The 26,392-nt window shown below is 47.8% G+C and overlaps 2 protein-coding genes across 2 annotated transcripts in view; one reads left to right on the forward strand and one right to left on the reverse strand.

Moving 5' to 3' along the window:
* The window catches only part of Syn3 (synapsin III), a 364,727-nt gene that overhangs the window by 223,928 nt on the left and 114,407 nt on the right, over positions 1-26,392 (reverse strand). The window lies entirely within an intron of this gene.
* The window catches only part of Timp3 (TIMP metallopeptidase inhibitor 3), a 53,842-nt gene that overhangs the window by 14,707 nt on the left and 12,743 nt on the right, over positions 1-26,392 (forward strand). The gene's annotated exons all lie outside the window — the stretch shown is intronic.

Here is a 26,392-nt window from a genome sequence, read left to right on the forward strand (position 1 = left end):
GGAGACCTTGTCATGACACCAACCATTTTCTTGTATTTTGTTTTCAGGAGTCGAATTTGCAGTCAGGATGCTAGGGGAAAAGATGAGTTCCCTGGGATAGTTTTCCCTTATCTCTGATATGTTCCAGGTACCCTGACAGTCAGGATCAGGTCAGGAGGATTCTTTGTTGCCCAGTCATGAAGATTTGACTATTCCTTCAAGCTCTCCAGAGCCTCCTCACATTCCATCATGCCCTGGGAGTCCTCTAACCCCGAGTTCTGGGAACATCTCTCCCCTGCACCCCCCCACCCCCCACCAGTGGCCTTCTGAGCCTTCACTGAGAAGAGTGGAGGTATCCTTCCCTGGCAGAAATCCAGCAGGCCCCAGGAGAGACCGTCAGGTGAGCTGCAAGGATAGAAGCTGGCAAGGGTGCCTTGCACGATGAGCAGTTCTAAAGTTCAGTGTTTCCCAACACCAGCCGTTAGCAGTGTCCTTTGGGAAAACTGTTTACTATAGTCCCTTGGAGGAGACACACCTGTCTGTTTGCTTAGTAAAGACTCTGAAAAGTCCTGCTGAGCAGTAACTTGTTTATTATCTCTGTTTAGCCCACTGTTCCCTAAACATATCTAGCCAAGGGACTGATGTTTTCTGAGGATACTGTCCCACAGGAGGATCCCAAAGATCCTTCCTAGCTTTATAGCTAAACATCCACCAGATTTAAGGGATCCTTCCTGTGCCCAGGACTTGCTTTATCACCCGTCTGTCTTGGACCAATTTGGGGTCTATGTCAGATTTCTAAAACTTTTTAAAATCTGCTGGGTACCAGTGGCTCACGCCTGTAATCCTAGCTACTCAGGAGGCTGAGATCAGAGGATTACGATTCAAAGCCAGCTCATGCAGGAAAGTCTGTGAGACTCTTATCTCCAATAAACCACCAGAAAACCAGAAGTGGCTTTGTGGCTCAAGTGGTAGAGCACTTGCTTTGAGCTGAAGAGCTGAGGGACAGAGCCCAGGCCCAGAGTTCAAGCCCCATGACTGACCCCCCCCTCAAAAAAAAAAAAAAGAAAAAGAAAAAAGAATAAGATCGGAAGGAGTCCTCTAACTCAGATCTTAACACTCAAGATAGTGTGGAGTATCTTGTTTTTAATCCTCATGTGTTAGCTTTCTGTCACTGTGATAAAATACTTGAACTGGTCTACTTAATAAGGGAAAAAGTTTAAGGGAAAAGGTCTCTTAGGCCTGTTGCTTTGGGCCTGGGGCAGCCCAGTGTCCATGGGAGAGTGTGTGGTGGCAGAGTCCTGTCACCTCATGGTGTCTGGGAAACCATAAAGACAGGGAAATCAGACGCCAGTGTCCCACAGCTCCCTTTGAGGGCATGACCGCAAGTACCTAAGAAGCCTTTCCTCCAGGTTTCACCTCTTACAGGTTCTACTACCTTCAAGACAGCCAAACTGAGGACCAAGCCTTTGGTGTGAGGGGAATAATTGGTGTTGTAAGTCCAGCAGCCAGATGTTCAGAGGGACAGACATATGGAGGTAGACCCTGGTCCCTTCGTTATCTGCACCTCAGGCCTCACCTCTCTGATCTCACGCCACAGTCAGCATCACTCCATGTCTAGGAATGTATGTGGACATCTGATTGAAGCTACACATGCAAGCTTCCAAGAAGCACTCGGGCACTGATGGCTCATGCTTGCAATCCTAGCTACTCAAAGAGGCTGCGATTTGGGGATCACAGTTCAAAGCCAACCTGGGCAGAAAAGTCTATGTGATTCATATATCCAGATAACCAGCAGAAAGTCAAAAGTTAATGAGTGACTCAAGTGGCAGAGCACCAGCCTTGGGCAAAAATGCCAAGTGAGAGCATGACATCCAGAGTTCCCGCCCCTCCCCCACCCCAGTACCAGTATAAACATATACGCAAAGAAAGAACACCAAAGAAACAAAAGAAACAGGTATTCTAGATTTCAGGGCGCTCAGACACTGTCCCAAAGGCCATTGATAATCATTAGAACAAACTGCCTTAGAGAATCACTGAGTTGGTGGTTGTGTTAAAACTAAAGAACAAACAAAACAACCAATCTGACCTAGCTAGAACCAAACTTATCTAGGTGGGTGTGTTGCCTCTGTCCATACAGGGTTTGGGGTGGCCAGTGGGGATTGCACTTCTGGGCATAGTGTGAGATCTAGCATGGCCAGACAGTCCACCCTGCTGGGGGTACCCAGGGTACTCTCAGTGAGCCAGGTACGGGAGACAGCATGGTGGCATGGGGAAAGGAACAGCACCCCAAAGTACAGGGCAGCAGCCTGGCTCTGTTATTCTGGATATGTCATCTCCTCAGAGGCCTCTTTATTTTATTTAAAAAAAATTTTTGGACAGCCCAGGGGCTTGAATTCAGGGCCTTGGCACTGTCCCTGAGCCTCTTTTGTGTTCAAGGCTAGCACTCAACCACTCTGGTTTTTTCTTAGAGTCTCACAGACTTTCCTGCTTGGGTTGGCTTTGGACCACAATCCTCAAATCTCAGCCTCCTGAGTAGTTAGAATTACAGGCATGAGCCATTGGTGCCCGCCTCTCAAAGGCCTCTTGATGCTTTCCTGAGAAAATTTGGGCTCCCTAAGGGCTGATCATTCAGGATATTTGAACGGATGAGGGAAGGAGCAGAACAGGGAAGGGCTGGTGGCAGTGAAAGATGGGGGTGTTTGTTCCTGCTCACCCCAGATTGGGGCCTCCCACCTGCTCTCCTCTCCCCTCCCCCACAAGGGCCCCACACCAAGCTCCTGTACCATTAGCTTCATAGTGAAAGGTGACATCACTGAGCCAGAACCAGGAGGAAAATAGTCCCAGGGTGAACTGGCTTCTACCTGGGCCTGGAATAGGGGCAGTGTCTGGCAAGCTAGCAGCAGGTGGACTGGAAGCCTGGAGGAACCTGGGCTGGGCTGGGCTAGGCTGGAAGAGTTCTCTGTCATGGAGCTCTGACTCCACAGTCCAGGCAGGCAGTGGGTTCTAAGCCAGCAGGTCATTTGGCCTCTCTCTCCCCAACTCCCTCCTTCCTAATTTCCTATTTCCTGCCTCCTCCTCCTCTGACATGGCTATAAATAACTCCGAGGCTGCCTCTGGGCCCAGTATAGGTGACCCAGAGGAAAGCGGAGGGGATGGAGGTAGCGCTGGATCTTGCCACTTGTTGGGGGGTAGAGGAGGGGAAGGTCACAGGGTTTCAGATTGCTCAGGGGAATTTTGTGTTCTTGCTCCCCCCCCCCCCCCCACTGGAGAGTGAGGAAGTGAAAGGCATGAGGAGGCCTGTCTCCTCAGCTCCGGCTGAATTACACCTGCAAAGGAACAGCCTCTCTGCTCCCTGCAGGTCCTGGGGCCACAGGGCTGGAAAGAGGCTTGGAGAGAAGGCATCTCAGGACACAGAGAGGAGAGGGTGCCATGGCTAGCAGGCGCTGAGCCTGCTTCCCAAACCCCAGCCTGGCCCCATGAAGAAGACTGGATTTTCCTGCCCACTCCCCACCCCCCAGCCGCACCCTTCCTTGACACCACCAGGTGAGGTCTTGAGGGGCCCCTCCTCTCTGCAGCCTCCCACCCAGATGTGCCCAGGCCCTGTGTGCTGTGGGCACATCTATTCCTTAAATGAAGATTGACTGAGCACTTTCTAGGTTCTAGACACTGGGAAAAGCGCCGAGATCACTAAGAGTGGGTCATGCCTCTATCCTCAAGGGGCTGAGGCAGCTACCCCCCCGCTTGTTGGGGTCTGTACCCCCAACTCTGCAGTTCTGGCTCAATACCTCAAGAGGCATAATCAGGGGTTCACATTTTCTGCCACACTTTTTGTTTTCAAAAGTTCAGCGTACAAAAGAGGGGGCTTTTGTAGCAGCAATGTAGTGACCTCCTTCATAGTCCACTGCTTGCCTGGCTTTTGGTTCTGTCCTCCCGTCCATCATATCATTTTGGCTTTCTAAGAAACCCACGGGCTATCTGTCTGTCTATCTATTCTGGTTCTCAAAAGGATTAGGGCCTCGAAGGTAAGTTTTTGGTGGGTGAGGCAAGCTGCTAAGACCTAGAGGGGCCACTTTTTTTTTCAGCTTCACATAGAGATGTGGTATAAGGAGCAAGAGCTAAGGCTCAGGCCATCTCTATTACCAAGGCCATCATCACAATCTTTGGGCATAACCATAAGCCATTTCTCCAGTATTTCCTCCTTTGGTGGTGGTGGTGGTGGTGGTGGTGGTGGTGGTGGTGGTGTGTGTGTGTGTGTTCACGAGTACTAGCTTGTCTTACCATCTGCCCATCATCATCCATTCTACTACCTCCCTGGTAGTATATGGCACACCTGAGCCTCCATTTCAGGACCTATGGCACTGAGCTTATGGTGTCTTTTTTTTTCTTTTGAACTCTATTTGCTTTCAGATAGAAGGTCTTAGAGTCGGCCTGAGATTTTATCCCAATTTATGGTTAGATAGAAAGTCTGGCTTCTGCAACATTTGCTTAAGAGATGGTCAGGGCCCACAGACTAGATCCGAGAACTGGTTACCTCCAGGATCTAGGGAGCCCCTAAGACAGAGAAGGTCTGGGGTGTGGGATTTGTTCTGGGGTAGAGCATCACAGAAGCACAGTCACCCCAGGTGACATCAGAGTCCACAGAGGCAGGTTCTTGGAAGGGGGGAAGAGATAAGCTGCTTACCTCTCAGACCAGAAGTACTGTTTGAATGATAAAGAGGCCCAGCACATTTTGCCAGAAATTGCTAATTAGTGCTCACAGTTCTGATTTTATAGAGATAAAGGCTAGAGAAAGGCACGTCAATTGGCCTCAAAGTCCCTGAGCCAACTATGAACAATTTGAAAATCCCAGTGTCTCCTCACTCTCTCAGCCCTCGTCATTGTGCCAGAAAATTCCGTACTTCTGAGCTGAAGAATCCTCAGTGCAGACTTAGGGAAACATCACCATGAGATCCGTTACGACGTATAATTAATGTGCACTGATAATTTTCATGAGAAAAAAGTCTTCCCAGGGCTGGCTTGGAAAGACAAGAGGATGAAACAAATTGATGAGAGCTTCGAGGGGAGCAGACTTGAGATCGAATCCCAGTGGCGTGGGGGGAAATGCCAAGTTCTGAGCCTGGGTTTTCCCAGCTCCCAAATGGGAAGGACCCCATTCGTAATGCACGCATGGCCAGTGGGGATGTGGATGGGAGATGGCCCCAGGGACTGATATTCTCGGTAAATGTGATGGATGTGTATGCTCTTTACTTTCCAATCTGGATCTGTGTGGTCTTTCCTCTGATCCCTGAGGTATTCCCAGTGCTCTGCTTGCACTGACAGAAGCCACGGAAGGAGGTAGACACTAGGTTCATCGTGAGCAGATCAAAGAAAAGTGAATGGACACCAAGGCTTTGGGTTTTAGGCTAGGTCAGAAATCACAGAAGTTCGCGAGGGAAGGACACGACAAATCAGAGGGGTGAAACCCTTTAGCTGGGTCACCTGGCTGGTTGGGAAGGGAGAGAGCTCATCCCTAATAGCTTCCAGTGGTTGAATTCCTAAGCCATTGTCCTATGTAACTCTTCTGGTCATCATCTGTCTCCCCAGTCAGTGGGGAGACAGATACTTCTGCAGTCAAAGAGAGCCATGGATGGCTGCTGGTACTCAGACTGCCTACTGCTGTACCTGGGAGAAGCTGGAGCCCTTCCCATCTGTCCATCCTTTCCCTCACCTCCCAGCAGCTGGCTCATCCATGGGCTGATGCCTTTGGGGATTTCCAGATGATGCTGTGGACTTGGCAGGGCGGTGAGGGGAATCCTGGGACTTGGGCTTCTCATCCTCATGGGGTTGGGCGTCCCACTTCTCCACAGGTTACTGGTGGGAAACAAGTGGTCCCCACCACACTCAGGAAGGCCGTCTGGCCCTGTGCACACAGAAGCCCCTCCCCTCCAAACGCACATGTTCTTTAGCTAGCAATAATCCTACATGTTCAGTCCAAAGAAATAACCAGGCAGTGCTTAAATGTCTATTGTTTAAATGATAAGGTCTTTTAAAAAATATGTATCTGTGGGGGGCTAGTCCCGGGTGCATTTATTTTTGACTAGCTGCAACTAATTTCTAAAAAAAAAAGTATTTATGTGTGCCTATATATGTATACATATACAGATTTTTGCCTTCCTTTGTACACTTCGTATGGATACATATCTACATGCTCATTTTTTAAGAAATTAAGCATATATACGTGAATATGAATATGCATATAAGCATGTACAGATAATGAATACTTACACATGCATAGAGAAAAGTGTGACTGTCTATCTACCAAAACATCAACACTGGTTATCTCTGGGGTGTGGCATTTTCGATGATTTCAGTTTTGGCCAGTACTTAATGGAAAATAAAATTTCATAACAGTGACACATCACTTTCATAATCAGGTGAAAAAACAATGGTGGTGGTGGTAGGGGGTGGCTCAGCAGATCTCAGGCATTAGGGTCAGGAGCCCCGTGGTGAGGAGCCAGCTCAGCCTGCCTTTGCTGGCTGCTCCCTTTGGCTTGGTGGAGGCTCATTCATCCTGTACTCACTGCCCTGTGAGTCCCCATTGCTCTGTGAATCTGGAGCTGGGGTGCTTCTGTCTGTTGGAGAACGGGGCAGAGTGCGTTTCCTGTGTTTCTCCCCTGAAATGGAAGGCCAGGTTTTGTGTCTGGGAAGCTGCCAAAGAGAATTGCGGGAGGCCAGGATGTAGTAAGCCTTCCCTGTCCCAGCTCAGAAGCAGTTTGTAAAGCTGGTAAAGGTCCGTCCTGTAAAGGGGACCCAAGGTGATTACAGGTGAAGGTCCTTTGAAACCTGGAGATACACAAGTTATGGAGTGATGCCTTACGAAGTCAGCACGAGGCAAGGCAAAAAGTTATGCTTAAAAATTCAACCCCTAGCTGGGCGCCAGTGGCTCATGCCTGTAATTCTAGCTACTCAGGAGGCTGAGATCTGAGGATCGCGGTTCAAAGCCAGCCCGGGCAGGAAAGTCTGTGAGACTCTTATCTCCAATAAACCACTAGAAAATCAGAAATGGCCCTGTGGCTCAAGTGGTAGAGTGCTTCCCTTGAGCTGAAGAGCGCAAGGACAGTGCCCCGGCTCAGAGTTCAAGCCTCACGACCGACCCCCCCCCCCAAAAAAAAATTCAACCCCTTCCAAAAACAAACAAACAAACAAGCCCTCCTAGAGTCCTACCCCTGAGTCACACCACAGAGCCAGCTTTCCTTCCGTGTTGAGATCCATCTCATTTTTTGTTGAGTGGTCTCAGCCCAAGCATCAGAGCTGTTTGAGGCCTGAGGGGGAGGATGCATGGGAGACCATCTCATACTGCGTCTCACCCTACAGCTGTTCTGCTGCTATCAACAGATCCCTGCCTAGTGCACACCCCACACCCAGGCGTCAGTGGAGAGAATTACTTTTTAAATTTGTGTTTGTGCATATGTACATGAGTGTGCATGTGTTGTGTGTTGCTTAGTAGAAACTACAGTTTTTTTGTTGTTGCTGAGTTCAAACTGTTCAGGGGGCAATTTCCCTGTACACATGTACAAGACAGTTGCCTTTATTTTTTTGGATGGGTTGTTAGCAGGGGGTCCCTTCAAAAGAAACACTGGGTCCTATTTCCTCCGCCTTTGGTGCTTTTCTTTTGCGTCAGGACCAGGGTTGGAGGCAAATGCTTTTGAGGGGGGAAGGCGGTTTGTATTCACTCTCACTGAAAGGGATGCTCCAGACTTGGGCCGCATACTAAAACTGCCCATTACAAAAGCAAAGGAGCACATGCAGAAGGCAGAAAGGAACCTTGTTTAGGGAGGTGGCCTCTGCCAGTGACTTTGTGACATAAATAATTAGGCCCCTAGCAGGCCCACCTGTCCTAAGATGTTGCCTTAGTATTCATAACTTTGAAATAGCAGGCTGGGTCCGATGAAGCCGAAAAAGAATCGCAGTGGGGACAGATAGGGTTTCTTTCAGGCTTGGTTACCAGTTGGACAAGGGGTGCGGGAGGGAGGATGTGTGAGTACAGGGGGTGAGGGGGGAGGTTGGGGTGAGCTGTGGGGCCTGAGAAACTGCGTCTGATGCTTTCTCAGTTACACTGAGACTGCTGCAGAGGGGCCTGCTGATGGGGGCAAAGAGTCTGCTGACTTGGGAAAGCCTGGCCATTGAAGACCAGGTTTAAAGACAGGCAATACCCAATGAGTTCAGTTGAAATAATCAAGCTTGCCTATGTATGTGTGTGTGTGTATATATATATATACATATATATATATATATGTGCTTGCATATTGTGTGTATATAAATATTTAGCTGCATGTATGCATATGTATACACAAACATAAACACACAAGGATGTTTGTCACACAGCTGTTTATGCAAACTGTTCTGTACCTATATATAAAAACAAAACCAAACCAAACAAAAACCAAACTCATAGCTATTTCAAAGCGATGAGACAGAGTATATGAATGGACAGAGTTGTACTGGCAGAACCCAGATCATCAACAAATGTGTACTTTGTGATTTGATTAGGGAGAAAGCATGTCAACAGGTGTATGCCAACAGAGGAAAAAGTCTTGAAGGTAATATAAATGTAGAATGTAGCTATAACTGGATACAGAGTATAGGTTGGCTAGAAAATTATAGTTTCTTGTTCACCTCTTCTTTTCTCCAACTTTTCTTCTGCAAAGTGACATTACCAGTAGATAGATAGATAGACAGATAGACAGACAGATAGAGATAATTATAGGAAACATAAAGCAAAGAGGTGATATGAAAAATTAACAGGAAGTATGTGAACTATAAGCTATGACAGAAGACATATATTTCCATCTTTTTTTTTTTGAGGGGGGGGGGTTCGGTTGTGGGGCCTGAACTCTGGGCCTGGGCGCTGTCCCTCAGCTCTTCAGCTCAAGGCTAGCGCTCTACCACTTGAGCCACAGCGCCACTTCTGGCTTTTTTTCGTTTTGCTTATGTGGTGCTGAGGAATCGAACCCAGGGCCTCAGGCATGCAAGGCAAGCACTCTACCACTAAGCCACCTTCCTAGACCATGTATTTCTATCTTGTTGTGTAAAATTTTGGGAAATTTCAGTACCCTTTTATCTAGATGGCAGGCAGTTGAAATCCTGAGCAGTTAACATGCTTTTTGTTTGTTTGTTTTGAGGTTTTTTTTTCACTGATGCTGCTTGAACTCAGGGTCTTATACTCTCACTTGGCTTCCCTGCCCCCAAAGGCTGATGCTCTACCATTTGAACAACACCCCACTTTTGATTTTTTTTTTTTTTTTTTGCTCATTAATAGGCAACAAAAGCCTCTTGGATTTGTCTGCTTGGGCTGGCTTTGAACTGAGATTCTCAGATCTTGGTCTCCTGAGTAGCTCCAATTACAGGCCTCAGCCATTGGCGGCACCTGGCTTAATTTTTGTTTTTTTAATCGGATACTTCCTGCATGTCATTTTGTTAATGATTCTCTTCCCTGAACGTCCTGGCAATTTAAGTGCCACTTTATTTTAGCAAGGATAAGATTTCCTGGGTATCTTTGGACTCCACAGCCACTTTTAATCCCCAAGGTGACCAATGCTGAGCCTTAGGTCTGTCTCTCAGAAGCTGTCTGCAAGTGGGCCGGGCAGCTTTTATCATTCTACTTTCTCGCTTGATCCCTAAAACAGCTCTAAGATACAGCTATCACAACCCCTCATCCACTTGTGGTAAAACTTAGAGGCAGAGATTTAAACTCAGACCTCCAGCCTTCCAGCCAGTGTTCCATACCCCAACAGAAGGAAGAAGTCTGGAATCAACAATGCTTCAAACCCTTGAGCACTGACTAGGTGTGCTCTCTTGAGGTGCTAGGATTTTAATGTTTATTTTTGCCATCATTACCCTGGGAAGGAACTACTCTGCAGTGAAAGATCCCTAATTAACCAAATCTCCAGCTTGCTTACTCTTTCCTTCCCAGTCCCTACCATGAGGCCAAAGAGATGAGTGTTTTACCAGGCACTTAGTTAGGGGCTTTGTATGAAGAGTCAGCTTCTCCACATTGCTGGGTGTTAGCTTACCTCCTGGGTGACACCAGCAGCAAACCACACCAGAGCTGGGTGTGGTCTAGACCAAAGTTCCCCGTTTAAATACGTGAATTCTTCTGGCCCTGGACAGCTGCATAGCTTAAGTAGGCAGAATCTGCCACCCTACCCCGTTTCCTTGAAATCTATACAGGAATACGGTTCCAGCTAGCTAGCCTGGTGCCAGGCCCTGCAAGCTTCTGCTTGTACAAATGGATTTTCAAACATGTGACAGATCTGTGTACCTCCGCCTGTGCCTCTGGGCTTTTCTGGATGTCAGCAGGAATCTCATGTGAGCTTGGAGGTAGGCTATAACTATGGTTTCTTCCTTTGTTTTCAGTACACCCCCACCCCCACCCCCTACAGTCCCTTCTCCAAAAAGAGGAGTCCAAGAGAGCTTTTGAAAATGTCAGTCACATCTTAGCAAATACCCTGCTTGAAGCTCTGCAGTAGCTTCTCAACTTTTATGTTCTAGAAAGTTCTCTGGGATCTGACTTCTGTCTCCCTGGTCCCTTCTCATCCTGGAATATTCAACTCAATGTCACCTTCTCAGAGACGCCTTCTTGCCTTATCCTTTAACACCCCTCTCCTGTGCTACCCTCCACCATTCTCTTGCCTGTCTCTTTCCTAGTACCTGGTATCACATACTCTCTTTCCTAGTACCTGGGCTACTTGTTTACTGTTTGTTCTGTGTCTTCCACTGTTACACACGAGTCCCAGCAGAGCTGAGATCTAGTGTGTCTCGCTTACTTCCTAGGAGATGCTTGAAACTCTAATGTTTGCCAAATGTATGAAAGAATGCCCTTCTGGCTGGTGGGAAGTTGAGACTCAGACAGGTGAAGTGTCTTGCTATAGATACCCAGTAGGTGCAGACTTAGCTCCTGTGTTCCAATCTTCAAGTGGGCAAAAGCAAGCAGGGAAATTCTTACAGGGCCACTTAGGGGCAGACAGCCTCTCAAGCCAGCATTCTTCTCTGTTCGTGGGAAGCAGATCTTTCAAGGATACAAGCTTCTGGAAGATTCTGCCATCTGTTGGTGGCAGTATCAGAAGGAACCTCAGAAGGAGACCAGTGATTCAGCCAGCCACTTGCTGAATTGTGTGCCAGTGAAGAAAGGCCAGGATTTACAGAAGCTCTTTCTTCTTCTCAGACCATCGGCAGGGTCAGATGGACTCACAGACTTTAAGAGTCTTTGTTTAATATCTTCACTTTGTAGTTAGGGAAGCAGGCCTAGAGATAGGAAGTTAACTTGTCCAAGGTAGGCCCTGGGTTTCAAGGCCCAAGCAATAGAACCAAAGTTCCCACTTACCCATGCATACTTGCCAGGGACTACTGGTCTACCTAGTAGATCTCTCCTGCTAGACCTAGGAGAGACAGCCACACCTCCCCAAAGGCATGTCCTCCCTGCCTGTGTCTGCCTCATGGAGGAGGTACACTAGACTGAGCTCTCCTGGGTTCAACCTGGGGCTGGCAGAGGAGGGAGGGGTGTTGGTTATGGTGGGAGGGGTCATAGACAGAACCATGAGGAAGCATTTGCTCTTCCTAGCTCATTATGACTTCCCTCTGTGGGAAGGGGAAGGCAAAGCCAGGGAAACAGCAATCTCCAGGGCAAATCAGTCCTTACCACCCCACTGCCCCAGGGTTGCCTTTGAGGGTTGGAAGAGACCAGCCAGCAGCTTACCCTCAAAGTAGACTTGAACCTGGCACAAGGCACTGACTGGACACTAATGCCAATTCTACTCCGCTGAGTATACTGCTGAAGAAGAGGGCTTAGGAACAACAACCACCAAAAAAAAAAAAAAAAAAAGACCTTCTAGATTCAGTGTGGCTCTTCTTAGCAGCCTCCCACCCCCATGGCTAACTATAGTCCTGGGCCTAGAGAGGCATAAGCTGGGTTGAGCATTAAGTTCCTGCCTGATTTGATCTGAACTGTCCTCTCAGGATCAGTGCTCTGGGCCTGATGTTTCTGAGACCTGCGTGCCCAACTTTCTGTTCTTGCTGATGCCTAAAGAAGGCCTGTAATTGTTACCAAACGGTGCACGGAGCAAGGAAACATGTCTTCTTTGTCAAGCTGGCTCCCAATTGGCACTTCATTACAATTGAGATGCTGATGGGAGGGAGGGGGGCAACTTGGCCCTCAGGCCTCCAGCATTTCATTTTCACCCACATACAGGCTTGCTGCTGGCCTAGGAATTGATTGGTCCCAGATGCTCCCTTTAGCCAGGGGCCTCCACAGAGGAGGGTCACCCGCCTCCTGCCTGATGAAGAGTGGTCCTGGTTTCCATTAGACCCTAATTGGTCTGGGTCTGGCCTGCACTCCACCACAGGCCTCCCACAGAATGCTAGCCACTGGCTGTTCCCTCTTGCAGCCCGAACAATGCCATGCTCTGGCTGCCAACCCTAGCCTGAGTAGGTTTGCCAAACCCAGGGCTTTCAGTTCTCATTTTGCACCACAGCCTGTCTGGAAATCAGTTTTGGGGGGGTGCTTAACCACATACTCTGACATACGACTTGGATCCATCCAAATGCTTCCGACTCTGAGGAGGACCGGTCTGAGATGTGGTCTGTAGGATTTAAGGTAGAAATCAGCATGTCTGGCCATGCTCCCTCTCCTTGCCTCTTGCTGGGCCTTTCTGCACTGCTCTGGGGCATTCATTCCACTTGGACTGTCCCTCTCCTCAACCTGACCTGAAATCAAAATGCGCTGGACAAGAGGAAGTGGGGCAGCCTTATGTTCCAGGAGGGGGAAGATTGGCAGCCAGGCCGTGAGCCAGCGATGGCCCATATGGGCCCCAGCTAGCCCTCTGCATTCTTCTTGGAATCCTTTGGTTCTTTTTTGTGCTTCTGCCCCTGAGCCTCTTCATGGCCTTGAGAAAGAGGGTCTTCCCTGCTGCTATTTCTAGAGTGGTCTCCATGTACCAGGCACTGTGTTAAGTCTTACAGGCAGCATCTCAGTCTTCAGCCTTACTCTGTTTTCAAGATGCAGCTCGTTATATGGTTTGCTCAAGGAGCGTAGAAGTGGGAGTGGAGATTCAGACCGGGGGGGGGGGGGGGGGTTCCTAGTAACCCATGTCCCCACATATCTGACAGAAAGAAGAGCTCTGCCAAGCCCTGGATGGGAATCCCTTAGAAGCTACCTTTGACCTTTCTTGTTGACTCCTCTCTGCAGATTGCACATTGACAGTTGGGAACAGATGTGTAGGTTTAAGGCATTCCCACCGGAAAACAGCAGCACAGCCCCCGAGCCTGCATTAGTTCTCAGAGGAATCCCGCCCTCATTTCCTGTGCTTGGCCTCTGGAGCTGGCCAGGCATGGGGACCTCCAATTTATCTACTTCATAGTCCCATTGGGTTCTGTTTCCTGCAGATCTTGCTGACGCTTTTTGCTGGCATGTAGCACACTCTGCCCAGAACATCGTGAGCCACTGGCCTCACCCTCGACAGGGTTTTGTTTTGGCTTGGACTTAAAAAAAAAGTGTTTTCCCCCCTTGGGTTGGAGATGTGGCTCCACAGTAGAGCAACAGCCTAGCAAATACAAGGTCCCGAGTTCAAATTCCAGTATTGAAATAATTAAGTAAATACAAATTTCCAACTAAGGGCATGAGGGTTTGGTAGGGAGGGGGAGAGGAAAATGCAGGCAAAACTAGTGTCAGAGTAGGGAAAAAAAGGTAATATCTGCCAATCTAATCAATGATAGTGGATTTTTGGATCTTAATCAACTGTCAATGATACCCCCTCACACTTGTAACAGTATGAATCTCTAATCATATGTATGAGAAATGAAAATATCATTATTTTAATAAAAGACATGCTTAGTGGCTAACAAAGCACATTGGTGATGGCCACTACAATTGAGGAAAACAGCTCAATAGTGAGAGTCCCTTTCAGCAGCCTGTTCTGCCTGTAGTATGGTGGCATTTGCAATATGTTCCTACTTAGCAAATGGGCGCAGTCACTGTGAATGGAGCTGTTGACAGACCAGACTAATGACAAGCCCACCCTATATCTGCTTCTGTTCTGAGTATTCACTACTTCAAGTCATCCATACAGGTAACAGATGGAGCGAGAACTTCAAAACAAGGTCAAAGGAGGAACCTGAGCATCTCAAATGACTTGCTTCAGCTTGATCAACTTGTAGAGAGCAGGGAAAACCTGGCACCTTAGACAATTCCTTAGAAACCAGAGGGAAATGCATGGGTTAAGAATAGAAGGTGATACTGAGATAGCGTTAGGTTGCAAGGGACATATGAATACATCTGGTCTCACTTCTTTTTGTAGAGTAAGGGCTCTGAGAGGGATCTGAGATGTGAAACTCACATATAAAATGAATGGAAGAACCAGAAAGAGAAGCTCCAAACTCTGGACCCAGGACTGTTCTTGTGATTCAGTACTTTGTACGTTATAAGATCCCTCTCCCCCCCCATGAAGTCCTCTTACTTCCATACTCAAGTTATTTAGTCGCATTATTAGTTATTTCTTAACACATATCTAAAGTCAGGAAATGGAATCTATTTTGAAAATACTACCTTTTCTTTTTCTTTATTATTTTATTTTTTGGTCAGTTGTGGGGCCTGAACTCTGGCCTGGGCGCTGTCCCTCACCTCTTCAGCTCAAGGTTAGCGCTCTACCACTTGAGCCACGGTGCCATTTCTGGCTTTTTCTGTTTATGTGGTGCTAAGGAATTGAACCCAGCGCCTCATGCATGTAAGGCAAGGACTCTACCACTGAGCCACCTTCCCAGCTCCTTTTATTACATTTGTGATTACACTTAACATAAGAACTACTCCTGAGCTCAGGACTTGTTAATGATGATATCTAAGTCTTCAAGTTGAATAGCCGCAAATAAGAGGAGCTCAAGTTGGAAAGATGAAATCTCCCTCAACTTTGTATGCTGGCCACTGGCCCCTAGGAAATCTACCTTTGTTCTCATCAATGAGACATTCGAAAGGCTGAACACAAGACAGATAGGTGGTGGAGGGGGCTGGAAACCATGTCAGAGGTAGAGAAGGACCGTTGAACTCTATGAAAATATTTATCTTGGAGATGACTTGGTGAACACAAACACGTTCTCCACATAATCTTGTTTTGTACAAACCCTAAATATCAGCTGATAGTCTGAAGGCCACAGAGAGACCATGCATAGGGGAATTCTGATACAGTAAAAGCATGTCTTGATGTGGGGCAGGCTGACCTGGGGCACAGATGCCTATTTAGGCCCTGGGATGGGAATGAAGAAGGAATTCAAAGGAAGTTACACTGAGGGACTGATAAGTCCTACCCAGCCCAGAGTCTGTGCCTATGAAGTGTCCATCTTACTAGCTGCATGCATGGTTATACTCGTGCTCTGGAAGATAGGTGTGGCCTGTGATGGCAAGCAGGGGCTGCAGTGGCTACCTGGTTGGCACGCTGGGCCTCCCTCTTCCCTACTACATGGTCTTGGGAGTAAGTTTCAGTGCTACTAGTAAAGCTATGGGCTCTTACTCTACAGGATCTTGTGTGTGTGTGTGTGTGTGTGTGTGTGTGTGTGTGCGCGCGCGCGCACGCGCGCACGCACACACAAGCACGCATGCATGTGCATGTATATGTGTGCATGTATTGGTACTAGGGCTTGAACTCAGGCCTTTGCCCTCTTGCCTGGCCTGTCCACTCAAGGATGGCACTTGACTACCACTTGAACCACACCTCCACTTTCAGCTTTTTTTCTGGTTAATTGAAGATAAGTGTCTCTTGGCTAGCTTCAAACTGTGATGCTCAGATTATACTTAGTGCGATCAATGACAAGAGGATCCTTATCAGGAGGGAAAGTTGCAAACAGCCTCCAATGACTCTCCTCTGCTTTGTGTGCCAGCATTTGTCTCCATGTGTACCTCCTGGTACTCTCCATCCTGATAGGCCCAGTTCTCCAAGAGCTTTGGCATCTTTGCTCTGTGTTTTTGTGTTTGGGACTATCTAGGAACATTGGCCAGAGGTATATTTGAGAAACCAATAGCTTGATAATAGCTTGTAAGTAGCCTATCTTCTACGAATAGCTTCCCATGGGCAGGCAGAATGAGCTATGACTCACAGCAGAGGCCCCTTAGGTAAAACCCTGCCAGCCTTCAAATGTGCAGTAGAAAGAGGAAGTCTCTTGGGTTGTGGCCACTCTGTGCTGCGGCAGTTGTTGGCTTGGAGGAGTCCTATTATCCAGCAACAGGGTCATGATAAACTGGTCAGCTTATTATGACAGTCCCCCTTTAAAGAGTTCAGCAAGACCAGTGCTCTGTGGGGAGAGGTGCACTCTGGGTGATCCTCAAAACCAGAACAGATGACTCCAGTCTGGTACACGTATCATCCTGGCCTCTGAAGCAAGATCCATATGAAATCTGGAAACCAGACTCAAATTTGTAGGAGAGTCCCTAAGACATTGTAAGAGTCTTGGGGAGTTAGTTCCTCCTTCAAGTTCTCACTAGCTAGCGCTTATATAAGTTCCTCTCTGAGAATTCACCCTTGAGAATTCCCTCTTTTTGTGCATTTCTCATGTGTCTAACTTGTTGGCTGAGTGTTTCATGCTCTCTGATTGGTTGAGCAGGATCTAGGGGGATGAGCTTTGTGGCTAGGCATGTTTGATTAAATTCCTAGATGTGTGACCTCTGCCAAATTCCTTTACTAGCCTGAGTCTTGTTATCTTCCTCCATCCAGTGGGAATAGTGCTACATATTTTACAAGTTAGTATTAAGGATTATGTAGGCTTACATGTAAGGTATGTGTGTACATCTTGCTCACGATTGTGTTCCACTACCTGACACAGTGTCTGGCACATAGTAGGCCCTCAGGAAATATTTTCTGAATGCATTAAAGGTTTGGCTACTTTGGATTGTATAGAGAAGGTGTTCAGGGGGTAAGCGGTCTTTCTCCTACTTCACCACTGATACAATTTACCCTATGTTTACTTTGCCAGGCCAGGCCAGTTTCTAAAATACTACGGGTTGCAATCCTGTCATTACCAAACTTGACCAAAGAGGGCAGTAGCTAGCATTCTCTCTTAAATCAGAGGTTAGCTTCCACCTGAAACCCTTGGCTCTTATCTTTAATCATTGGCTCTAATCTTTAATCCTTCTGACTGAGGCCTGAACTCCTTTTGTTTGGGTTTGTTACTTGTTTGACCCAAGTACCCATCACAGTCTTGAGCAGGCAGGGAGATTCTATCTGCTAGGAGACCCAGGACTCCTAGCTATACATACTTGCTTCATAACCTTCCTGGCTGCAACTTGTAGAAGGCAAAACTGGGGTACGCCTTGGTTAGTATGAAAGTCCCCAACTGGGGACTTAACCATGTACCAGGTTCAGAGTTTATCAACAGACTGCAGAAACTGTGCAGCTATTTCTGCTTATTCAGATTAGAGCAAGTCCCCAGTCCCTCTTGGGTGCATTATGGGAACTGATTTGCTGTCTGCAGATCTGCTGTGCTGAAGGAGAGGTCCCTTGGCTCCACAGTAGTCCTGCTCCTAGACATATCCCAGAGTCCCTTGGCTCTCCTAGCAAACAAAATCCCAATTAGGAGAAAACTCAAATGCTATAGACAGCTCCTGAGACGTTGCCAGCCGTTCCGCTCTCACAAATGACCCGACCTGAAAGCTCCAAGTTCTGAGAACCATTGGAGGGCACGATATTTTTCTGGGCACTGCTTCAAAGGGGCTGTGGTTGAAGACCAGGCTGCTATTCTGGTGGCCACTTGTATGGGACAAAGTTTCCCATGGATCCTTGGGGAGGGGCTGGAGCCCTCGATGGAGGAGAAACTTTGGCTCGAGTGTGTCTCTGTGGGCACTGAAAAGTGGGTCCTGACCCCTAGTAGGCCTGAGCTTTAGGGTTGTCACCATGAACCCTAGACCAGGTGTCTCACTGGAGTGCAGCCCAGATGGGCTGCCAAAATACCCAAGGCGAACCCCTTCTAAGAGGTGAGGTCTGAGGGGAGGAAGGGTATGGAAGGAGATCCTAACATTGAACTTGAGAAGCAGCATGTGAACTGGAAGGGGAGACTATCATGTAGGCCATGCAAGACCCAGACTTGTTTTTTCTAGAGGTTCTCAAGGCTTAGGGACTTAGCTGGCTAGCAGGCTTCCATGTGGACTCATGTTCCCTCTCCTAAGGGTTGTGTGCAGGGATGAAGTGAAACATCTTCATCCTTGGCCTCAGGGAATACAATGCCACTGTTCTGTGCTGGAGGAAGATCCACCTGTAGAGCCTCGAATTCCCACTGGTGTCCGGGCTTCATCTTCCATCCCTTGTTGTAGCCTGCCTGTTCGTTTGTTTGTTTTCTCTCTGTCACTCTGGGGTATGGGGAGGCTGGGTTTGCCAGCCTCCAGGCTCTTGACTCTACCAGAAGACCCTTTTCTTTCTCCCTTCTTCTGCTGGCTCTAGTGATTTCTCAGATCCCAGTTCAGGCAGAAGAGTTCCACCTCCATCTTGTGTCCACATTTTCTCCTGGCTGACCAGGTAGGTTTGCCTGTTGTACATCTGTACCATAGTACCTGCCTTCTTTTCTCATCTGATACAAAGAAGGTTCTGGAAGGTTAGGCCCTTGTCTTCCTGTTTATTGTTCAGTCCCCAAGGCACGGCACAAAACTATAGACAGATCATCCCTTCAGTATCAAATGAGTGGATAAATTAATTCCCAGTGCACATGACAGAATTGAGGAGGAGGAGAGGACTAGAGGGAGAAAAGCAACGAAAGCAAAATGAAACAAACATACCATCAACAAAACAACATGGCAGACGATACAGAACAGGCAGACGAGCCTTTTCCTTCCTCCCCAGGGCTGTCGCAAGGAGCGGGTTGAGGAGAGCTTCTTGTTACCTTAGATTCCCTCTCACAGCCGTATCCATTGGTGTAGCAGACATGCTTTGGGAACCCTGTCACATTCTAGGAACTATGGTGGGTGCTGGCATCATGGAAGTCCCCACCATCTGGTAACTAGGGATGCCAGCAATCACTGAAGAACATGTGCAGAAAGAAAGGGAGGGAAGCCATGTAGAAGAGAGGCTTAGTTGAGGGCAAGCCTAGGATAGATGCATGGGAAGGACATTAGCATTCCAGTGCTTCAAATCAGGCGGGGTGAACGTGTTGGGTGTCATCTTATTGGTCCCTCTTAGCCCAGGTCACAGAAGCATGGTGTCCCTTCTCAGAAGCCAAGGCATCAGTGTTTCTCAAGCAAGTCAACCCAACATCTAGGGATCAGTCGGCCCTGGGACTTTGAGCTTATCCTAGGCCAAATGATCCGCAGCTTCCTCTCAAATTGCCAATGCCCAGGAGGCACCTAACGGTGTTTGACTTGACAAGCAGTTAGATTAGAAATTAAGTGCATGAATCCTAAAGCTAAAGCATGGTTTTTCCTTTCCTAGCTTATCACTAGAAACATAAAAGGCATGTGATACAGATTTTTGTTTCTTTGCTCCCTTAGGGTCATCTCTAAGCTCTAAGACCTTCTAGGCCTGTGTTCCTTTCCATCCCCTCTCGGCCCCTTGTGTTTCATCTACAACAGACATCAGCTGGGGTTGTTTCCTGCAGAAATGCACAGTGTATATAAGATGACAAGAGCCAGGAGGCCTTGCCTGCTCCTCTTCCCCTTTTCCAGAGGTCCAAGACAAAGCATCCCCCGGGAGAGCCTTGCCCAGGGGACCCCAGAACACATGGTAGGCACTGAGCACACTGGTAGCTCAGGGCAAGGAGGTTTTAATAGCATTCCCTGAGATGGAAACTTGGGTTGAGATGATTTGCAGCTTTCCAGATTTTCTCTGTGTGTGTGTGTGTGTGTGTGTGTGTGTGTGTGTGTGTGTGTGTGTGTTTGGATTTATTTTTAGCAGCAGGCATTCATTTCTTGCCAACAAAACCTGCTTAAATAAAACCAAGATTAATATTTTTTACTTAACGGAAAGAGTTAGTCAGGACTGGCTTTGAACTAGAGACTTCTTATCTTGATTGGGAGCACATTTTTACATCTGGCCTTGGCTTTGAGATCAACAAAAAGAGCCTTTGAAACTGACAAGAGAGAAGGGCCTTGGGGACCAGGGTCAGATGCAGGAAGAGCCTGTTTGTGGGGGACGTAGGGGGGGTGGGGAGGAATGTCTTCCCGGAAAGGCAGCAAGCTGGCCCTGGCTTTGCTGGGAGCCAGGCTGTGGGCTTCGGCCTCCTTCTCGCCTAGTTCCTCATCCTCTTCCCCACCTCCTCCCCGGCTTCCACCCCGTTCAGAGGCAGAAAACGGGGTCTTTTCTGCAGAGTCCAGATGCAGATGGGACATTCCTGAAGCCCCTCTCCAGACGCAGACTCTGCCCTCTTGTGCCAGGCTGGCTCTGCGCTTGCCACGCTTCATGTCATTGTAACCCATTGGTCACAGTGTCAGTGAGTCAGGCACAGTCCTCCAGTAAATGATGGGTAGATAGATGTTTATCTGAGCCTGCCTACTGAGAATCGCCCGCATCCCCTTTTGATCAGATGAGGCTCAGAAAGACGTGGCTGTTTGCTGAAGCCTTCACAAGAGCGTTATTTATCTATTTTTAAATCATCCGTGCTGTGCACGGCACTTTCTCCATGAAATCACATTTCACTGGATGCATTTAGCAAAAATATATTAGATGCCTGTTATGGGCCAGATTGCTTCTTCTGGTTGCTCTGAGTAGAGCAGCTGCAATATCAAAGAACCTCCCTCCTGAGGCTTACAGCCCGAGTGGAGAGAGAGAGTCAATCGACAGGCAGGTGAACATTACCATAAGTCAGCTGGAGCCTGTACATAAGAACAAACGATGGAGGGTTTATAGGGTAGGGGAGAGATGTGCCTGGCTCAGAGGTTAGAGGAGGTCCCCTGATAAGGAAACCAACAGGGAGTGGGGAGAGAAGGAGAGAGAGAGAGGGGAGGGGGACTTTATGCAGATGCAGAGTGTCCAGACTAAATGAAAACTGCAATGGAAAGGCCCTGGGGTAGATTCAGAGTGGCCGAGTAGAGGGATAGGGCAACATGCCATGTCCTCAGATGGAGATGAGCCTAGGAAACCAACATGTAGGCAAGGTTGTTATGAGCTGCAAGGTGTCGGATAGGCTGTCTCTGAGATGTCTCGCTAGACTTGCAGGTATAAACATAGACCCAACATAGTAAAAGTTGGCAGGCATTCTAGGTTGGAGGCTACAAAACTGGGATTTGTACAGGTTGAACCCCAAACCACAACCTGGACGTAGATAAGGAGCAAACTGAGAAGTCACCACTGATCAGATGCAGCCTCATGAAGATCATGGGTGACTCTGACCAGAATGGTGTGGGTGGGGAGGTGGGGGGGGGGGTGGTGGCTCAGATTGTCCCAGCAATCTGTGGAGGTTGGTAAGTATGGCTCACAATTTATACCTGGGAAGTGACGTGTGCGAGGTCACACCCGGGTGGGGGCAGGGAGCCTCTTGTCATGGTCCATTCTCTAGGCCACACTTCTGCAGCTTCCGTGTCTTTTTTATAGGGCTAGGGGTGGGGATGGGTGCACGCATGGGAGTGATGAACAGAGAGAGGGTAAGGGCAGGCCTCTGGTGTGTTTGAGGTCCTCTTCTTTCTTTCTGTGAGTCTGCAGGAGCCAATCACAGTGGGAGCCTCCAGGTTCCCAAGTGCATAGGTACACATGCATATCTCATGAAATCAATCAATGTCTTTAGCCTCGGCTCCTCTTGTGGGGAGAAACCATTAGGGATGTTTTTGTGGGTTCTAAGGGATTTTTGTTTTTCCTTCCATGAAAGCTGTGCTAGGTTGTCGGGCGACATCATTCTAAACAAATGACTCACTGTTATATACCAATGGTGATTATTCTTATTAATGAAAAAGAGAGAGGTGCTCACAGTAAAAGTGGTCATTAAGGGGTGTAGGGAAATGATGGGGTCCTCTCTGTACCCCCTCTCTGGTTTCTGCAGGGCTGATGGAAGGATGGGGACCATTGAATATCATCTGTGTTGCCATCTGCAAAACTTATGTAAAGATTCTAAGTCTTAGGTAAAGATTTAAAGGCAGTCTTGTACAAAGATGTTAAGCTGCTCTCCTTGACTGAGGTACCCACTAAGATTTTCCCCACTTAGACAAACCCTCCTCTTCCCCCAGAGTAACTGGTCCCAGCAGTTACTGGGTAACAGCAGAGGGCAGGATCACTGACTTACAGCATCACTGCAAGAGGAAACTAGGATAACAGCACTCAGGGCGTGCCCAGCAAATAGCAGGTGTTGGTTACTAGTGTGTTCTGGTTGCCTTACCTCTCCGAACTTGCAGGCACAATGCAGAGAAATGCAAGGAACTAAGGGTCATCGGTGGGTGGACAGCTGGAGGAGCAGGTCAGCCTGCCTTCATTGGACAAGTAAAATAGTGCAGAGTCTTGCCCACCTTGGAGTTTCTTTGTTTTAAGGCTACAAGCTTGGTTCCCATGTGATGGGTGGGTGTGAACTGCTCTTGACAGTATGCTAAGATGGGCACAACTGGAGTCTGTGGTTGATATACATTAACTCAGCTAAGGGATCCTGGTTTCCCACACCAGGAAGCCTGGCAACCTGGTTTCTCAGCCCTCTAGCCTGCTAGTAGTCGAGTTGGACCATTAGGTCTGGGTTTGACTGTGGATGGGGGATGAGAGGAGGGGGAGAGAGGCAGGGGCCAGCTCCAGGGTGTTTTGTCACCCCTTGGAATATGCTGATGAACAGCAGATGTACCATTCCTCATGACACACCAGAAAGCTGTTTGCCATCAGAATTGGTTCATTTTTATTTCTACATTTATTTTGTCAGTTGTGGAGCTTGAACTCTGGGCCTGGGCGCCGTCCCTGAGCTCTTCAGCTCAAGGCTTGCTAATGCTCTACCACGTGAGCCACAGCACCACTTCTGGTTTTCTGGTGGTTTATTAGAGAGAAGAGTCTCACAGACTTTCCTGCCAGGGCTGGCTTTAAAACGCGATTCTCAGATCTCAGCCTTCTGAGTAGCTAGGATTACAGGCGTGAGCCACTGGCACCCGGCAGAATTGGTTTATTTTAAGCTTATGTCGCTGTGGTTCTCTCTAGTGGAGAATGGTGGTGGGGATAGAGATGGGAAAAGACCACATAAAGTTATACATTGGGAAGAGTTGTATTGCTTATTTCATTTTGTTTTGCAAGTTTCTACAAATCTTCCCCTTGAAAAATACTTAAGGAAAGATTTTCATAGAAATACTTTTATACTTGGATCCCCAAGTCTTAAGAGAACCACGTATATGTTTATAGATCCATAGGCCAATCACACACACACTCACACACACACACACACTCACACACACTCACATATCCTATTCTTTTCTGGGGTGTTGGGTAGCAAATCTAGGGGCCTGGGGGCATTCTGGGCAAGTGTTCTATCACCAAGCTATAGCCATAGCTTTCTTCATCACTTTCTTCTCAGACACTTTTAAGTTCAAATGCTATTTATTCTTGAATTAATGTCTCCCTTGTTCCTTTTGATCTCCATAACCCCCCTCAGAAGCCCAGCTTCTCATCCTAAGAACGAAGAGATGACACGAGAGATTCAGGCCGAGCCTCCTTCTAATCTCTGCCAGTGCTTGTGTCCCTTGGCAGGCTGTCTTCTGGCCATGAACTACTTAATCCTTGTCTTCCTGCTAGACTGAAAGCTATGGAAGCAGGAAATGGGACTTCTATTTGTTGCAGTCATCCCCAGAAACATGGAGTCCAATGTTCCAAACTCCAACCCAGCTCACACCCATGTTAACTGGTAGAGACCACTGGGTAGACAGCAAGGGCCACTCAGCAGCATGAACAGGAAAAAAAAAAAAAAGAGATCTGGTGTCCAGTAGCCCTTCTGAAAAGCTGGCTTCTAGTTGCCACTTCAAGGTGGCGGGAGAGGCTGGATGTGCTGCCAGTCCCAGGTTTAGAAACTGTCTTCTGTTGGTATTAGAGACCATGACCTCTCTCCTTCCGGCCTCCCCCCTCCCCCAGTAGCCCCTTCAATCAGTGAATGCCCTGAGGGGACTCTTCACTGCCAAGCAGGAAAGCACAAAACTCCCAGTATCTGAGTTACAGAGGACAAACCAAAGCAAAATATAGACTTATTAATTCCCAAGCCAAATAGGCAGATCTGGGGTTGGCAAGTGATTGCACTTGGAGGGACTCTGAGGATCTTATTTGGGAGAGCTGAATGCTATTTAATTTTAGTTCAGGTTTTGTGAAGTTCTGTTTCTGTGCGGCCTTCATTCTGGGCTGTGTCTGCCCTGGTCTTCCTGGGGAATCAACACTAGTGTTTGGCAGGTCCTGTGAGGAATCTCTTGGGCTGTGGGTGGTGTGGGTGATGAGCATGATGGAGAAGAAAACACCTCGTATATGTGTTCTGACCATGTTATTTCCTGTTTCCCTGCCTCTCCCTGTAATTTTGTGAGATGAGAATATTTTTGATGAGCTTGCCTTTTGTCTCAGTCTGAAAGAACTCCTATGCCTTAGTACATCGTCGTAGTCCAGGATAGACAAATACTCAACTCAGAGAGGTTTGGTAACTTCCCTAGAGTCACATAGCATCAGTGCTAGGATTTGAATCCAGGCAGTCAGGTTCCTGGGCTGAGGCTTTTTGCGTTGCTATTCCACTCATAGTAAGTCTACTACACGTGAGCCACATGGAGGCATTGGGCCAAGAAAACCAGAGCGATTGAGGTACTAAGAGCCCTGTGTTGTAGCTTCCTGATTATAGAAGCTGCTCCATTTTCACTAAACCCTCAGATAAAGAGGTTACAAGCTCAGGCTATTACAGAGCAAGAAAAGAATTGGCTGGCACTATGTGTAGAAGCTTCCAGAAGCACCCAGCTTTATGAGGCTTGAAGACATGTGATGTCTAAATCAAGTTAAGCCATTTTCCAGGCAGGAAAGAAAGGGGTAGATGGCCGCTATTTAAAGGAATCCCTTTTACCTCTTTCCCTTTGGTCAGAGCTTGACTTCCCAGTTTCCTTCCTGAGTTCGTAAAGAATCAGAAGTTGAGGTCAGATCCATTCAGAAGGAATCAATCGTGAAATCCCGGCAGATCTGCTTCCTGCCCAACCGCTCAGTGGTTACAGCCTGCTGGCAGGGTAGGTGTAGTGGTTCCCATGAGCCTCTGCAAGGGTGGCTTGCTGCTGAGCATGCTACTGGGAAAGTAAGACGCATAGGTGGAGGCACAACCTCGGGAGCGGGCCTGGGACCTGGCAAACTCTCCTTTTCTTTCTTTTACAGCAGACTTGGAAACAACCACTTGCCCCCTCCTAATCTGAGCTGCCTCAACCTAAGTGGCTGTCTTTGCCAGTGGACTCTGGTTTGCCATCCCTGGCAAGCCAGGGCCAGAGGGTCCATTGATGTCATCTGAATCCTGACTTCCTGTCTGAGTGGAAGAGTGGGATCCAGGCTTGTGCAGGGAGCAATCCAGGACCAGAGGGATCAGGGTCTGGGGACTGGCTCTTAGTAGTAAAGCTTTAAGGCGCTAAGAGTCAAAGGTTTTGGAAACAGTATAGGACAACAGCAATGGGGAAGGATAATGGAGCTACCAGAATGAGTGTGTGTGTGTGTGTGTGTGTGTGTGTGTGTGTGTGTGTGTGTCTATTGAGCAAGCATTTTTTGAGTATCAGTTTAAAAAAAAAAGTGGCTTGGAATGAAGGTGTGTTTGCTATCCTGCATGAGTTAAGAGAGCCAGCAGTGTTCCATTTTTAACGCAAAACCCTCTTCATTCCTGTCAAGGCACTGGTGTAGGAGCCTCCAAAGGCTTTGACAGAGACACGGTCCCTGTGTTCCTCGCCTTCCGATAGTCACTCCCCCTACCCCCTCAGCCCCGGCCCCCAGCCAGTTGCCTTTCATGGCTAATTCTTGTTTTGGGGGAACTTTTCTTTGACTAAGCCAGCAAATATTACTGTGCAATTTCTGGTTTCCATCTCTAAGACCCTTCCGTGTGCTCGGTTCAAAGGTCCTCAAAGACTGCCGTGAGGTGTTTCTTCTTTTACATAGCATAGAAAAAGAAGACATAGATTTACCATCTCAGTCAACCCATCTTCATAGAGCAGGGAAGTGCCTTCAGCTGGTCTGTTTCCTTATAGGAAGTAGCTGCACATGCTATCCCTGTAAGGCAGCTGAGAGAAGATGACTGAAATGATGATTGCACGTAGTAGGAGTGCACATTTAGCACTTGAAATTATCAGCCAAATCCTTCCTGATGGGCTCTTTCATTTTTTTTCGGTGATGATGACTTGAGTAACATTTATCTAATGAAAACTATATCTAAAGACAAGATCAGGTGTGACATGCATCATCACCTAAGTTTTATAGAAGAAGAAAGGGAGGCAAGAAACAAAGTTACTTCTTTGCTTTGAATTCTAGATTGGAGCTGC

Source organism: Dipodomys spectabilis, unplaced genomic scaffold, assembly GCF_019054845.1.
Source record: "Dipodomys spectabilis isolate Male_0828 unplaced genomic scaffold, ASM1905484v1 ptg000163l, whole genome shotgun sequence".
Classification (NCBI taxonomy): Eukaryota; Metazoa; Chordata; class Mammalia; order Rodentia; family Heteromyidae; genus Dipodomys; species Dipodomys spectabilis.